Source organism: Sarcophilus harrisii, chromosome 3 (genome assembly GCF_902635505.1).
Source record: "Sarcophilus harrisii chromosome 3, mSarHar1.11, whole genome shotgun sequence".
Classification (NCBI taxonomy): Eukaryota; Metazoa; Chordata; class Mammalia; order Dasyuromorphia; family Dasyuridae; genus Sarcophilus; species Sarcophilus harrisii.
In genome coordinates this window covers 90624307-90640702 of record NC_045428.1, presented here as the reverse complement: position 1 = coordinate 90640702, position 16396 = coordinate 90624307, and positions in this window count along the sequence as shown.

The following is a 16396-nucleotide window of genomic DNA, read 5'->3' as shown; positions in this document are numbered from 1 at the left end:
AACTAAGTCTAGATTTGTTCCAGGGTCTACACAATATACAGGCACTGTACAAGTATCCACTGTGTTACTCAGATAAACCTGCAGTTCTGGTCATATACTATTAGAGTAGATATTTCTGAGTGGACATGAGTTTTTAATAATAATAAGAAGAAAATAAAAGAAAAATAAGAAAAAATCAAATAAGGCAAAAAAAAAAAAAAAAAAATAAGTACAAGCTGACTAATATGAACCAACCCATACTTTTTTTAAAGTAGTAGTCATTGCCTGGTGGGAGTAGGTATTAAATATTAACATTAACTGCCTTTAGGTGATACCTGGGGAGATATATATTGTTAGATGACCATTAGAAATGCACATAATTTTGTGTGTATATATGTATATCTAATTATATACATATATACACTATTTATATAAGAATACATACAGATATGCATATATAGTCTGTGTTTGTGCTCTCCAGGGAAGGAATCCTCTCTATCAATGCCCCTCAGTCTCTTCTCTGAAACTTTAATTTTAAGTTGCTAAGATCATTGGGAAATCAATTCACTTGCCCAAGCTCTCAAAGCTAGTCTGTCAGAGATAAGATTTGACTTGGACCCTGGTTTTCCTGTCTCCTCAGAAAACTTGCATTCAGGTATTATTTCTGACACAAACTGGCTATTACCCTAGACAAATAACTTGACTACTCAGTGCTCTGGGCAATTCTCTAAGACTATAAATTGAAAATAAGCAATCAACCTGAAATTGCAGAATTTTTCCTCTCATGAGATTTCTCAATACCAGCAAATTCCTATTCTAATCTATATATCTGGATATATTATGTAGATATAGGTAGAGGTATAGAGAGAGCAAGAGATACATCTCTATACAGATACATTTGTAAATATATCTTTGTACAAATACATTATGTATGCACAAATGTATAAAATATATGTGTGTATGTTTTAATTTTCTTCAGCCATTTTCATGTGTATTTAATTCTTTATGACCCCAAACAGGGTTTTCTTGGCAAAGATACTGAAGGAGTTTGCCATTTCCTTTTTCAGCTCATTTTATAGATGAGGAAAATAAGGTAAACAAAATTAAATAACTTTCTGAGAGTTATAAAACTAGTCAGTATCTGAAGCCAGATTTGAACTCAAGAAGATGAGTCTTTTTGACTCCAGACCTAGCATGTTGCATCCTGTGCCCCTTAGCAGCCCCCATTTATTTGTATAGACATGGATAGATAATATGTACATTTCAGTGTTCTGGGTATTTTTGCTATGCTATTGTAGAAAGGAAAAGAAGAGTTTCAGCAAAGACTTGCAAATCTTAACTGTTGAGACAGAAAATACAACTGCAGCCTCATTGTTAAGTGTTTATTGGCTCAGTAGGTGAGACAATGGACCTTGATGTCATATCCCTTAATTCTGGTTGTGTTAAGGGGGAAAAATGGTATTCTTCCAGGACCGCCTTGTGCTTGTTTCTTCATTTATGAAATAGGGACAATAATGTTCTTCTACTCTACCACAGTGCCATGTGGGGAATAACTAATAAAAATGAATATAACCTGCCTTTCTTAACCCCAAAGTGCTATATAAATGAAAAATAATACCTAGGGTCATAAACACACAACAAGGGGTGTGTTCCTAATAAACAACAATAAATTTGACAAAATACCAACACAAAAGCCCTTTATGCTTTTGCAGTCTTTAATATGAAATGCCAATTTTCCACAGTCTCTCCTACAAAGACTGTGTGTCTGGTTAATTAGAGGAGTCTGCAAAATTGCCATTGATAAGAATTTTAACACTCAGCAGGCAGCTAGGTAGCACAGTGGATGAAGCACCAGCCCTGAAGTCAGAAGGATCTGAGTTCAAATTTGGTCTCAGACACTTAACACTTCCTAGCTGTGTGACCCTGGGCAAGTTGCTTAACTCCAATTGCCTCAGCAAAAAAAAAAAAAAAAAAATTATATATATATATATATTCAAAACACTGATCAGAGTATTGAAATAAAGTGTAATTGTCTAGAAATGTAATAATAATAAAAATAATAATGAATAATTATTATTAATTATATTAATAATAAATAATAATAACAATATCTTAGTAGTGTGGAGTGATCTAGGATTTTCAAAGATTATGGCAGCAAAGAATCCATATTTTTAATCATAAAAAATCAATTTTACAATTTAATGACAGTTTGCATTTTAGAACACTAAAAATGAGAATTTCAAGACTCATTTTAACATCTCAGCTCTACCATCTGCTTGTCAATTAAGCTGCCTAGGTCTTAGTTTCCTCACCTGTAAAATGGGATCAAACTAAAATTTTTCCAAATTCTTCTGAAACTTCAAATCTGTTATCCTACAAGTGTTTTCAAAATGAAATAATTCATTTTAGCAGGTAAGTGAGTAGAAGAAAGATTGGAGTGTAGAATCTTAAAGAAAGGATATACTTTAGGAGAATATTATCTAGGCATGAAGTGATATAAAAATCCAAGAGATTGGTACTCTGTGAATGAGAAAAGAGGTTATACATATATGAGAGATGTTATAAAGCTTACAAATGTTATATAAAGGAATGACAAGAAATGGCAATAAATTGGTTATGTGGAATGAGTATAAGTGAGACATTCAGGATGGCACTGAAGAAATGAGCCTGGTGATAGAGATGATGGTGGTCTCTTTGATTTGGACATGAGAAAGTTTAAATTATGAGCCATTTAGAGGAAAAGATAATTTGTTGTCTTTTGAACATACTCAGTGTGAGGGAGTGTACCAAGTGTTGAATTCAAGATGTCCAAAATGCATTTACAATGATTAAATAAATAGTAATAATTTTGTGAAAATATTTTGTAAATTTTCTCATAAGATGTTTTATAAAATGCAGGTTGCTTGTCTATGTTACTTAGTGAAGCAATGAATATCACATATCCTTAACAGGAATTACCCTTGAAATTATGTGATTTTAAATAGTTAATGTTATGCTTGACAACAAAACAAAACAAAAACAATTTTCTCTGGCTCTTCTATGTGGGCATCTACAGTGAAAGAGGTATCACCACTGGTATAGGTACCTAGTATTAGAAGTCTATAAAGAAGACTTCAAGTTCTCTGTTCTAGAGAGGTATTCGAATGGGTTGTACGTTAGACACTTGTGACAGGTTATCTTCATAGCAGGAACACTTTAAACAGCTCTCTGAGGTTTTCTAATAGGGAAATCATTTTGAGACAACTGAAAAATGAGGATCAATATTCTTTTCATGCTTATCTCACACCTTTTGTCTGAGGATTTCAGGATTTAGAGTTACTTCACAAACCTTCCCACAGATAATCCTCCTACTGGCATGGTGACATAAGGAGGTGACTCTTCTACTTACTCTCTGATGTTTTGGGAATAAGGCAAAGAATTGTTATATTTATAAAAATCCTCACTAGTAAGGTCTGAAGTCTTTCTATTTAAAAAAAAAATACTTTCTCTCAGAAGCTTTGTGTATTTCCTTAAGTGAACTTGAGCCTTTCTCTTTCTCTCTACTCTTCCCTCTTTCTCTTCTTTCCCCTTTTCTTTCCTTTCTTTCACTTTAGTTACTAAAATAATTGGGGGAATATTTCTATGACATCCTCCAGCTGGCAAAGGAAAGCTGAAACACTCTGAGAAAGACCATTATTGTTGTATTTTTGGCTATGACTGGGGGTGGAAGTGTTTGATTTGTACAAGAAAGATGACACACATTAGATTTCAACCCCAATAGCACAATCTTTCAGAGCTCTCAGAGGGAATGAAGAAGCATCTGGACAATAACATAAAAAAAAAAAAAAAAAAAAAAAAAAAAAGAACACAATTGCAGCCCACCTGACATTTGATTGTCATTAATTCTTGTTCCAACTTTCTTTTCTGCTCATATTCTGATTTCCCCCATTTCCTTTCTTTTCAAAGATTTTTGGTGTAAAAAACACACTCACAATATTCTTCCCATTAAAAAAATAGTAATGTTATTCAGTCATGAACATCTGTTTGTAAACTCATTTGGAGTTTCCTTGGCATGATACTGGAGTGGTTAGCCATTTCCTTCTTCAACTCATTTTGCAGATAAGGATACTGAGGCAAAGAGGTTAAAGGACTTATTAAGAGTCCCACAACTAGTAAATATCTGAGGCTTGATTGAACACAAGAAAATGAATCTCCCTGACTCCAGGTACAGCAGTAATCCACTCCCTCCCCCCCCCAAATAATACCTTATGCTTATCCCTGTTTCATCCTTAGGAATTTTGAGTAGTAATAGCAGATCACCTCCTGTTTGCACTATATATAATTTATGTGTATATAGATGTTTAAATTTTGTCTCTCTCATTAGAATTCCTTGAGAGGAGGGGCCTTGAAGGAACGGTCTCCAGGGGAAGGACCATACATTTGCCTTTCTTTTTATGCTCAATGCTTAGCACAATCCTTGACACATAGTAAATGTTTGATAAATACTTATCGATAATCTGACAAATTCCTGAGAGATATTTATCTTTAAAATTATATTTTATTAAAATTATTGTTCAATTTTATTTTTTTCAATTGTGTTAAAAAATTACTGCATATCCCTCTCCAAAATGAGAATGAAAACAAAAAAAAAGTTCCTTTTATAAACACATAAAATCTAGGAAAATTGATGGGGTGAATAAGACCATACAAAAGGCCATACTCCTACTAGTAACCCAGTGTCTAAATGGGCCACATTGACAGGATTATCTTGTCCTTAAATTAGCTTTTGTTGAAGTTGTAAAGTTGTTGACGTTTTTGTTGAAGGATTGTACCTTTTTTATATAAGATCCTTCCTTTTCTCTTTGTTAATGGGGAATTCATTAGGAACTTTGTCTCTCTTATAGTACCTTCTTTCTGGTAAAGCTCTAGTTCCACTAGGGAATTTTGCCTGCCTTATGGCATCACAATAAAGCTTTTGTCTCTTGACTGGAAGATGGCCCTGAACCTGTGAATTCTTTCCAGATGACTTCCTACCTTCATAATTTCATCAAAACAATTTTCTACCTACATATATGTGTGTATATATATATATATATATATGAAATAATATTGTGTATACATATAATATTATTTCATGGGGATATACACCTATATGTATATGTTTGTGTGTATATGTACACATGTATTATGAATATATGTTTCACTGTATACTGACCTTTTTAATCTGTCTATCAGTATGTAGGTTGCATATCATCAATAGTTCTTTGGGAATCATGGTTGTTCATTACATGAGTACATAAGTACAGAGTTCTTAATTGTATTACAATTATTTTTCTTTACAATACAATTTCCATTGTATAAATTGTTATTCATATTTATTTCCTTTTGCATGCAAGGTTCATACAAGGATTCTTCTTATTTTTAGATTTCCACCCAAGCTTTCTTGAAGAATGTTTACACTTACTGATATCTATCTCAATATACTTTTTTTTAAAAAGTTGCCCTTTAGCAAAATTGCTCAATGGTGTACCTGTGGTTATTTGTGATGATAACCTTTTCAAAATCCTATATAGTGTAAACCTTCCAGAGTCTGTACAAGAGAGAGTCACACTTCCATCCAACAAATTCTCCTCTACCAAATAATTAATATATTTCTTTCTTACAATTATTTCAGATTTGGGATTTGTTCTTATGAAAAACAATAGAAATCTTTTATGTTTATTAAATAATAATTCATTTAGTCACATTTCAAATGATCTACAATTCCTTAGATCCCCATTTTTTGATACCTTAAGAAGAAATGTTTCTATATATACTTTGTTTCCTTTGGTACTTATCCCTTCCTTAATAACCTTTTCTCCAATGCTTTCTTCCCCCTTCTTTTTTCCTCTGTGTCTCTACTGAGGGAAATGTATTTTGTGTGTGTGTGTGTGTGTGCATTTATAAATGTGTAAGTATGTATATTCTTCCCTCCTTTTATGAGTTCAAATGAGAGTGGAGGTTCAAATGTTAGTTTTATGTCAACCACATTGTTCTAATTTTTTAGTGATGATGACACCCTGATTATGTGAGAGAATATTGCCTAACCTTCATTTGCTTTTCCCCCTACTCTATTTGTCTACTCTTTTTTTCTATTTTTTTCTTAAAATCAACAATACATAAAAGAACCATTTCCAGGTCTTGCCTATCTAATTAGAATTCCTCTACAATTCATGATAATGGTGCAGTTCAGTAGGATACATGCAGGATCTTCAGCAGTTTATTATCCTTGCTTAGTTTTACATGATTAGTTGTTCATGTTTACATTTTCATGTTTCTCTTACCTCCTGTGTATAAAATCAAAGTTTTTGCATTATTCTGGACTTTCCATCAGGATTAATTTTATTAAGGTTATGTTTGTGTATTTTTCCATTTCCTGAGGATAACTCATTTTTCCTGTGTAAATTATTAGACTGTAAAGATTATATACTTTGCCTTCTAGAATATAGTATTCCCAGATTTCTACTCTTTGTTGATTTTGGCTAATTTTTTTCAGTCCTTAGACTTTGGATATTTCTTATTGTCTAATGGAGTTATTTGCCTTTATTTTGTCCATTCTAAATTTTAGGAAGTTTGTTGCTTGGCCAATGTTATATACTTATGACAAAAAAATTATTCCCTTTTTCCAATTCTTTTTTTCATAGCTCTCATCCATTTTTTATTTTTTCAGCACTTTTATTTAATCTCTAAATCTTTTACAGTCAATCTCTTCTTTTGGTGTTTTGTTCTGAACATCTATAACTTTTTATCTTTTTTTTTTTTTGTATGTTTGTTTGTTTTTTTGCTCATTTTTCCAGACTACTTCCTGACTACTTGGGATTGTCTTGATATTACAGTCCGACTCCTCCACGTTTGAACTGACCTTATTGCTGACCTTGCTATTGCTTTATATTTTTCCAGCATCTTGAAGATAGCTTGGACTAGGGACTTTAATATTTTAATGTTCTCAAAATGGTCTGATCCAAGGATAAGTCCAATCGTTAACTCCCTCCCTATTTCTGTCACACACACACACACACACACACACAGAGCAGTATAGGGTGGTGAATCCCACTGATGTTGCTTGCTTCTGAAATTGTGCTTTCTAAGTACCTTGCTAGGGCTTGTGATGGCTCCTCCTTATTATGGAATACCAACCCTAGACTCAGGTACCTTCTCAGTCCATCCTGGATTTTTGATTGTCATTAGATTCCTTCCCCAGAGTTCACAGAGTTCTTTGTTTACATACTTGAGATAATCTGGACTGGGAAAAGGGCTCATTATGAGTTTTTCTTGGATTTCCCCAGCGGGATTCAGTCTACTGTGTTTGCTAGATATATATTTAAGGTTGTTTCATTTATCTGTTCATTTATTTTGAGGTAGGTGTTTCTTGCACTTATTTCTGTTCTGCTATTTTGACTCCATCTATTCTATGTATTTTGGATATGGAGAATAATAGTTAAGTGATTTCTCCAAGTTTGTGATATTTACTATACTTTTCTACTACATGAGGAAAAAATTATGGAAAAACCTAAGAAGGAATTAATGTCATCTTATTTCTAATTAAGGCTTTTGCTTGCTTTGTTTTGAAGAAATTAATTGAGTTTATCTAATTTGGTTAGGATAATTTTAACAAAAATCCCTTGAAGTTTTATGATGTGAACATTGTATTCATATATCATGATAACTGAGCTATCTTGTGCAAGAATTAACATAACCATTTTTATAGGTGAGGAAATTGGAGCTTAGAGAAATTAAAGATTTGTCTATATTTAATAAGCCAATAAGTCACTGTTCTAGGATGCCAACCCAAGTTGGCATTGGATTTTGCCTCTATTTCCCTGTCAACATTTTCTTCAGAGAAGGAATGTATTATTATAATTCTCAGAACTGATCTAATCCAATCATCAATACAGAGAAGTAATTTTATTAATATTTTTCATCTAATTTATTTTTGTGCATTTTCAGATCTGTTCTTGGATTAATGATTAGAATAGAAAGTTCCTTATGTTGAATTGAAATATTTAGAACATAATAAATAACCTTAAAAGCAGAGATTATAATATTTCCATACACAAATGTTAATATATGTATATATAAATATATATAAATAAATATAAACCTATGTGTATATATATATTTATGTATGTATGTATGTATACACATGTAATATAAAGATATTGTATATAGCTATACACATGTATGTATACATGTTTATCTATCTATTTCCTAAGCTCCTACCATAGTATCTAACTCATATCATAGTAAACTATTATTTAAGGCTTATAGATTGATTGAATTTGAAATTTCTTTATCTTCTTTTCCTTCTAGATCTCCTCTTCTAACTTTGTTCCATCCTCCTCTTTGTCTTTGAATCCCTCTCTCTTTCTGACTTATTATCACAATGCAAAGCCCAGAGAACCTGACTTGGAAAGAGTAAGTAACACCATAAAGATAGATAGATCTGTGGCAAGTAAAGAAATATGACAGAGATGGCATTTGATGCAATAATCAGGAAAAAACATGTATTTTCTCTGATGTATTTTCTTTAGATATATTTGAGGAGACAAGAAAATACTTAGATATTTTTGTTAGACTATGCTAAATAAGTATATTAAGTTTATAATGATTGTCATAATTATGGGTTGATCATTCTATCTATTCAAAGACTACAGCACATCTTGTCACCAGAAAACTCTTCTGTTAGGTGGTCTGATAACTTCATCAAAATTTTCAGTTAACTCTAAGCCAGAATGCAGAGAAAGTGTTTGAAGAACATTCATTCTTTGGATCCAGAATGTACATGATGATCTAGCAAGGGATTCTAAGAAAGAATAGTCAGGTATATTGGCGAGTTCATATAATCTAATCCTTTCTCTATCCCATCCTTTCAGTTCTCCTCCAAGACCTTGCCCCCTTTAATCATTTGTCCTCTTTCATTTCACCTTACATCTCCCCTTATTTATATCAGTTCTGGATACCAGCTTGTCAGAGAGGAGAAATATAAGATTGTAGACTTTACAGATGAGAAAAGACCTCAGGGATCAGCTAGTCCAAGAGCCTCATTTTGAAATCAAGATCTTAAAAGCTCAGAAATGTGTTGCAACCAGACAAAGGTTATACTAGCAATAAATAGTCCAAAACATTTTAGTCTTTTAGTAAACTTTCTCTCCTCCCTACAAACTAACACTCTCTCTCTCTCTCTCTCTCTCTCTCTCTCTCTCTCTCTCTCTCTCTCTCTCTCTCTCTCTCTCTCTCTCTCTCTCTCTCTTTCTCTCTCTCTCTCTCTCTGTTTCTCTGTCTCTCCTTACTGTCTGTCTGTCTCTCTCTCTCGCTCTGTCTTCTCTCTGTCTCTCTGTCTCTGTCTGTCTCTATTTGTCTGTCTGTCTCTCTCCCTCTCTTTTTCATTCCTATAGGGAAATTAAGATTGTTACCCAGTAAAAGAGCATTGGCTTTAAAGTTCAGAGGCCAAAAATACTTGTTAAGATGTATTGGAGTAAGTCAGCCCTGTGTTAATTAAGACTTTATTGTTCAATCATTTCAGTGATGTTTGACTCTTCATGACCCCATTCATGCTTTCCTTGACATGATGCTAAAGTAGTTTGCTCTTTTCTTTTCTAGCTTATTTTACATATAAGGAAACTAAGGCAAACAGGGTTAAATGAGTTGCCTAGGACCATACAGCTAATAAGTGTAGGAGACCAAATTTGAGTCTTTCTGACTCTAGGCCTGGCAGTCTATTATTTGTGCTACAGCTGATATTAATTTATGTCACATAATCTCAATTAGTGGACCTCCTCATTTCTGATCTGAGAAATCTCTGGGAATGGATGGTTAAGTGAAAATTGTTCCAGATCACATAGTCAATAATTTATGAGGCTAGAATAAAAACCAGATTTTCTGATTCCAAAATCAGTATTCTTTCCAATGTAGCACTTTGTCTCTCAGCAATATTTCCCTCTTACTCCCACTTTTCACTGGAGAATCATTCATCATTCCTCATTCTTCTTTTCTTTGCCTCACTCCTTGAAAAAGTCACCCTCTCTCCTTGTGTCACTGATATCTTCCCTTGCCATATTTTCTGCAAGAATGCTTGTACAGACTCCTTCTAGATACCTTCAAAATCCCCTGCACTTCTTGATTCCCCTATTTTTAAAACCAAAACTTCACATTTAACTCTATCATACTCTCAAACTATCTTCTTAAACATTTTCTCACTTTAACAGCCAAATTACATTAATTTCCATGGACTTCAGTTTTCTCTTCAGTATATTGATGAATTTGGACCAGATGGCCTCTGAGGCCCCTTCTAACTCCATACATGTGATCTTATGCTTTTTCTATTAATACCTGCTTATTTGAACAAAATGTGTTTATTTAGTTGGACTTATTTCACTAGGTGCTCTTGTGGCCCTTGTTGGTAAAAATGCCTTGGAAAAAATAATACTGTTAATGAACAAGTCTGAAATATTATAGCTTTCTCAATCATTTATAATTGAAGGAAAGATAAGTGATGGAAAAAATAAAGTAGTATAATTAATATGGACCACTCTCTTTAATATGTATTCAGTCCATGACAAATCCTAGATACTCATTGCAATTTACTTAAAGTGTTTTCCATTCTCTTAGGAATAGGATTTCTATGCTTTTCAAGCTAACAATTAACTGATTAATCTTAGATTGATAAGGTAGTAATTGGTAAAAGGAAAATGGAGATTTTAGAATCCTCCTTTTCTTCTCAATCAAAAGAAATCAAAGAGAAATAGAGGATCTTAGAAGAAACCTTAGGAGAGCTAGGTGGTACAATGGACAAAACACCGGGCTTGGGAACCAGGAAGATTCATCTTCCTGAGTTAAAATTCGGCCTCAGGCACCTACTAGCTGTATGATCCTGGACAAGTCACTTATTTCTGTTTGTCTGTTACCTATCTGTAAAATGAGTTGAGAAGGAAATGGCAAAACATTTTAGCATCTCTGTGAATTAAAGTCCAGATGGGAACACAAAGAGCTGGGTACAACTGAACAATAACAACAATAAGATAACTTGGAGCTCATTTTGGCTGAATGTCTCCATTTATCGATCAGCCAAGAGAACAAAATGGTATTGTTATCTACCCCAGGTCACATAGCTAGTAGGGTAGAGCCAGTCAGTATAGCATATTGGAAATAACAGATCTTGGTGTGAATTTTTGTTTTCTCCACTTTATAACCTCCATAACCTATGGTAAATCATTTAACATTCCCAGAGATCAATTTTATAATGCATGAGTTAGGTAAGCTGGAGGGCTGAAGTCATAGCCCCTTTAGTCTGAAATATGTGAAGAGCACTATATTCACTTCCTTCCATATTTTACCTCTTGTCTAATATGGAAGAGTAGCCCTATTACCTGGAATTTTGAATTAGATAGGAGGGGAAAACAGAAAGAAGGAAATACTCTCATATGAATAAGACTTGGTTGTAAAAGGCAGTGCTGTGTAAGGACTAAATTGTTTTACTCAAGTCAGGAAGTTCTTCCCCAAAAATCTGGTTATGTGACCCTGGAAAAGAATCTTTTTTTTTTAATCTATGTTGTTTTTTTTTTTTATTATAGCTTTTTATTTACAAGATATATGCATAGGTAATTTTTTAGCATTGACAATTGCAAAATCCTTTATTCCAATTTCTCCCCTCCTTCCCCCCTCCTTCTCCCCAGATGGCAGGTAGACCAATACATGTCAAATATGTTAAAGTATAAGTTAAATACAATATATGTATACATATCCATACAGTTATTTTGCTGCACAAGAAGAATCAGACTTTGAAATAATGTACAATTAACTTGTGAAGAAATCAAAAAATGCAAGCGGACAAAAACAGAGGGATTGAAAATGCTATGTAGTGGTTCACATTCACTCTGGAAAAGAATCTTTAACTTTTAGCGTCCAGGCAACTTTCTCTAACTCCAAGTTGCATTGGAGACAGTGTGTATTTCCTTACCTAGGATTTTCTTATAACAATGAAATAGGCCTTAAACTTTTCTTCAGTGATATTCTGAGTTATCTGCTTTTCCTCTGAATGAGAAAAGTCCTATTTCTGCTTTGAAGTTATTCTTATCTTTATAAAGTGAAGTATCTTATTCTGATTGCACATATTCAATGACAAAATACATTAGACTGGCTCCTCAAAAGAAAAATAAAGTTCACGTCCTCTTTTCTCTACTTCAGCCGCCAAATAACAGATATCTCAACAACATCCATCTCAAGGCAGTACCCTAATATTGTATTCTTAATGAGAATGCATAAACCTCATAAACTATCAGTTCTAAGCTCTTTACCCATACTTATTACATTTAGGAATCCACTATCCTTTAAATGTATCTGTACTCACATCTCCTATCTGAGGAAAAAAAATTCAAACAGAAAATAGGCTGAATTGATCTACTACTCCCTGATCTTATTTTCATTTTTTCCCATCAGTACTCAAAAATCTGCCTTTCCTGACTAGCTCAGGAATTCAGAGCTTCTTTTTCAGCATTTCACTTATTCTCTATTTGAAATGAATTGAAACACCCCTCACCTCTGTTTGCTTTTTAATGAAGAAGGAATCAACCAATATGCAGGGTTGGAAATATTGGCAGAGATTCCAAGAATTAGAAAGCCCCACTTTTCATACTCTTTAATGTGAAGACCTGTTGACATTTCCAATGAAAAAGTGTCTTACACACTCCCAATCACTTCCATAATTGCTCTGAATTGGAAGAACAAAATGGTTTCTCAAAGATAGTGTTGACATCCTTTTTCTTCAAATCTGATAACCATTTTTGTAACAATAACTTGGAAGTATATGATTCCAAGTAGCAAAATGGGGATTTATCTGACTGACACAGCACATAATAGTTCCAAGGCAGCATTACACTGTCTGTATGAGATCTGTGAATATCACAAAACTCACAACACAGAAAAGCTTTACATACAAAGGGAAGATTTGCTGGGTTTTCCTTGATACTTTGAGTGCCTCTTAAACCTGTCATTCTGTAAAAACTTCAGTTGTTTCCTGGTTATTCTTTTATAAAAGTTTTTGATCCTCTTACAATTATGGGGGAAAAGAAAATGGGATTAAGATTTTAAAACACTTTAGACTTGGACCTTGAAACATGAAAGTAGTATTAGAAAAAAAAAATAGCATTTACTTTCCTGGAAATAGTGAATGGAAGATAGAATGTGTTATTTTTTTTTAATCATTTCTGATTCACGTAAAAGGTAGACATCAGTTTCATCTAACTAACAGAGGTTATTGTTTGTCCTTCATTCTCCAAGAGAACCATAATGTCATGACATGCAAGTGAATTGGATTTCAGTGAGGGAGGGGCTATGCAAGATCACCTGCCTCACTTTCCCCTCCAGAGCCATCTGGGAACAGTGGCAAAATATAGATCAATGGAGATGGCTCTGCATAAAATGGGAGACCTTGCCCTTTTTAAGCTAAGGTCTTAAACAGAATGATATCTGCTTCTCTTTATCCGATTTAGATGCAAGTAAGATAGAGGTTGTTTTCCATTAAATCATATTTAATGTTTTTACATTAAATCATATTTAACTTTTTCTTGCTTTTCAGTCATTCAGATAACTTGCCCAAGATTTAATAAATATCATAGTTGACAGTTCTATCTACTAACTTAAAAAATATTGACTTATGGGTAGATCACAGATAATTTGGGCTTTCATTGTATCTGGCACAAATGCACTTTATTCCAGCAGTTCAATGGAATTTGAGGAAGCAAGTTATGTCTCAGGCAATTTTCTTGGTTGTCTTTATACTCTCACAAGATTTATAATTGTTAACTCTAGAAAAAGAAATGACACATTTTATCCCTTGACCAGTCATTAATGAAATTGAATTAAATCTAATTTGTTGTTCTTGAGTAGTAAGTATTATCTTTATAGTAACCCAAAACAGTAATCAAAATGCTAATTATCCTTTCCCAAGTTTTTATTTTTTTTTTATTTTCTAAAGCGATTCTAGTTCTTCTTAAAGATTCACAACAATCTGTGATCATTACAGAATAGAGATATAGACAAATTTTGTGATTTCATTGATATAGAGAACTTCCGGGGAAGAAAACTACTTCTAACAATGCAAATCAATAACTTTCCTGCAACTTGTAGTCTTAAAGAATTATTTAGGGCTAGAATTGAGCTAGGGGCTAAGCAATCTGCCTAGAGATGCATAGCCAAAGTGTGTCAGAGTGGGAACCCAAACCCAGATGTCCCTGGCCTTAAAGACAAATATCTAATCTGCTATTCCCTTGAAAATTTTCAGGATTATAATACAAGCATGTCTGGATACGCCAATATTCAATGATTTTGGAAGCCTGAGGAACCTCCCTTGTAGAGACTGCCTCCACAAATTCAGATAAGAACTTTTCTGTGACTTTGCAGTTAAGTCCAAGGGAGTTTTACATATAAGTAAAAAGACTCAAGGCCAGCTGGTAGAGTATGTCACAAAAGATCTGGGTGAGGTCATTTTAATTCCAATCCCCTATGCTATGCTGCCTCTATTCTTATAATGCTTTTGCAAATACTTAAATCAACAAACTGATAATGTTCTGTAAGAACAAAGAGCTGTTCTTTTCTTATAAACATTTAAATATGACAAGTTATTTTTTATCTTGGTCTCTCTGTTTCTGTCTCTTTGTCTCTCTCCTGTGTCCCTGTCTCTGCATCTCTGCCCTTCTGTCTTTCTCTGAGTCTATATTTGTCTACCAGTCTGTCTCTATGTCTGTTTCTCTGTTATTTCAATTCTCTTCAGGGACATCTTAATATCTGTGGCTCAGAATTAATAGGCAATTATGATTTGGTAGTCTTTGATTTCATTTTTTAAAACACTGCAGAATAATATTTAGGCAGACTTAAGACTCAATGTTTTCTTTCTGATTTTATGTTAAACATGATTCTGATAGAATCATCTTTCCTAGGATTAGTTATCCGAGATAAATCTCCTCCAAGGAGAGAATTCTGCCACATGTAAGTAGCATCAGCCATCTTTTGGATAATTTAGAGATGGAATTGCAGGAAAATCATTCCTAAAAATGCAGGTCAGCAGCAGTTCAGTAGTCAACAATAATAGATAAGAAATGAGATGGAAGTACAATATAATGAAAATATGATGGAACAGAAGACCCGAATTTACTTTGTTGTTTTTATTCAGTGATTTCAATCATGTTTGACTCTTTGTGACCTTATTTGGGGTTTCTTGGCAAAGATACTAATGTAATTTGCCATTTTCTTCTCCAGCTCATTTTACAGATGAGGAAACTGAGACAAACAGGGTCACTTGACGCAGCTAGTATATATCTGAGACCATAGTTAAGTTCAGGGAGATGAGAATCACTGACTGCAGGCCTGCCACTCTCTCTACTATTTCACCAAAGGAAAATTGCTTACTAACCCTCAGTTCCCATATCCATAAAAGAGGAGGGGGGCCCTTGAATTAGAAGACTGCAAGTATTCTTTTCAGCTCTGAATCTATGATCTTATAACTGTGAATTATCATCATATTGATCTTCAACATCATCAGCAATAGAAGCAGGAACAGAAGTATCCTATGTGGACTAAAAACCATGAGGAAAATGAAAATGAAAGAACCTTCCTATAGATGAGAAAAGTTACTTAGAATATCATAGCTGTCTTTTCCCTGAAAGTCCTTGTGTTTGTCAGTTAGCAACTCAACTTTGATATTACTTCACATAGTTCATTTTGTTTCATTATATTAACTTTCCTTCTCCATCAAAAATGATTGAAGCAGTTGGTAGGATTGCTTGCTGTGAGAAGCTTTTCGGGGCAGGTTTAGGCTGTTAGTTACCAAAAACATTCTGATGAGAATACACAAGTGCTGATTTTCCCCTTGTGAATGTAACAGCATTGAAATTTCTGATAGCCATCCCCTCCATACCTTGACTACTTTAGAGAAATAAAACCGTAGTCTGTTTCTTTTAATGAGAGCACAAAATGCTGCCCATATCACAGAGTAATCCTTTTTAAAGCAGGAACACTGTATAATTTTCTACATAAATGGGAAAAAGTAATCTTATCCATTGCATATTCCCCTTCAGTGTTATGTAGGTCTAGTCAGACAAACATTGTTGACAAGAATTTCTCCACTCAGATGAGTGGAGATGAGAAGCAGAGATGAGAAGTGGGGTATTGCAATGGTGATGGAAAAGCTTTATGTAATGAGACAAATCCTAGCACCTCGAGGGAGCTCATTCTCCATAGAACCCATTTTGTGTTTCTTTCATTACAGGAATGATATCCCGTATATTAAAAGTACAGAAGTGAGATTGTCTACACAGTGGTTTTAATAAGGATGATTCTGTACAGATCGCCATTTGGGTAGGAAAACAAACATGCACAAGCTTATTTGTCAACTATACCATGCTTC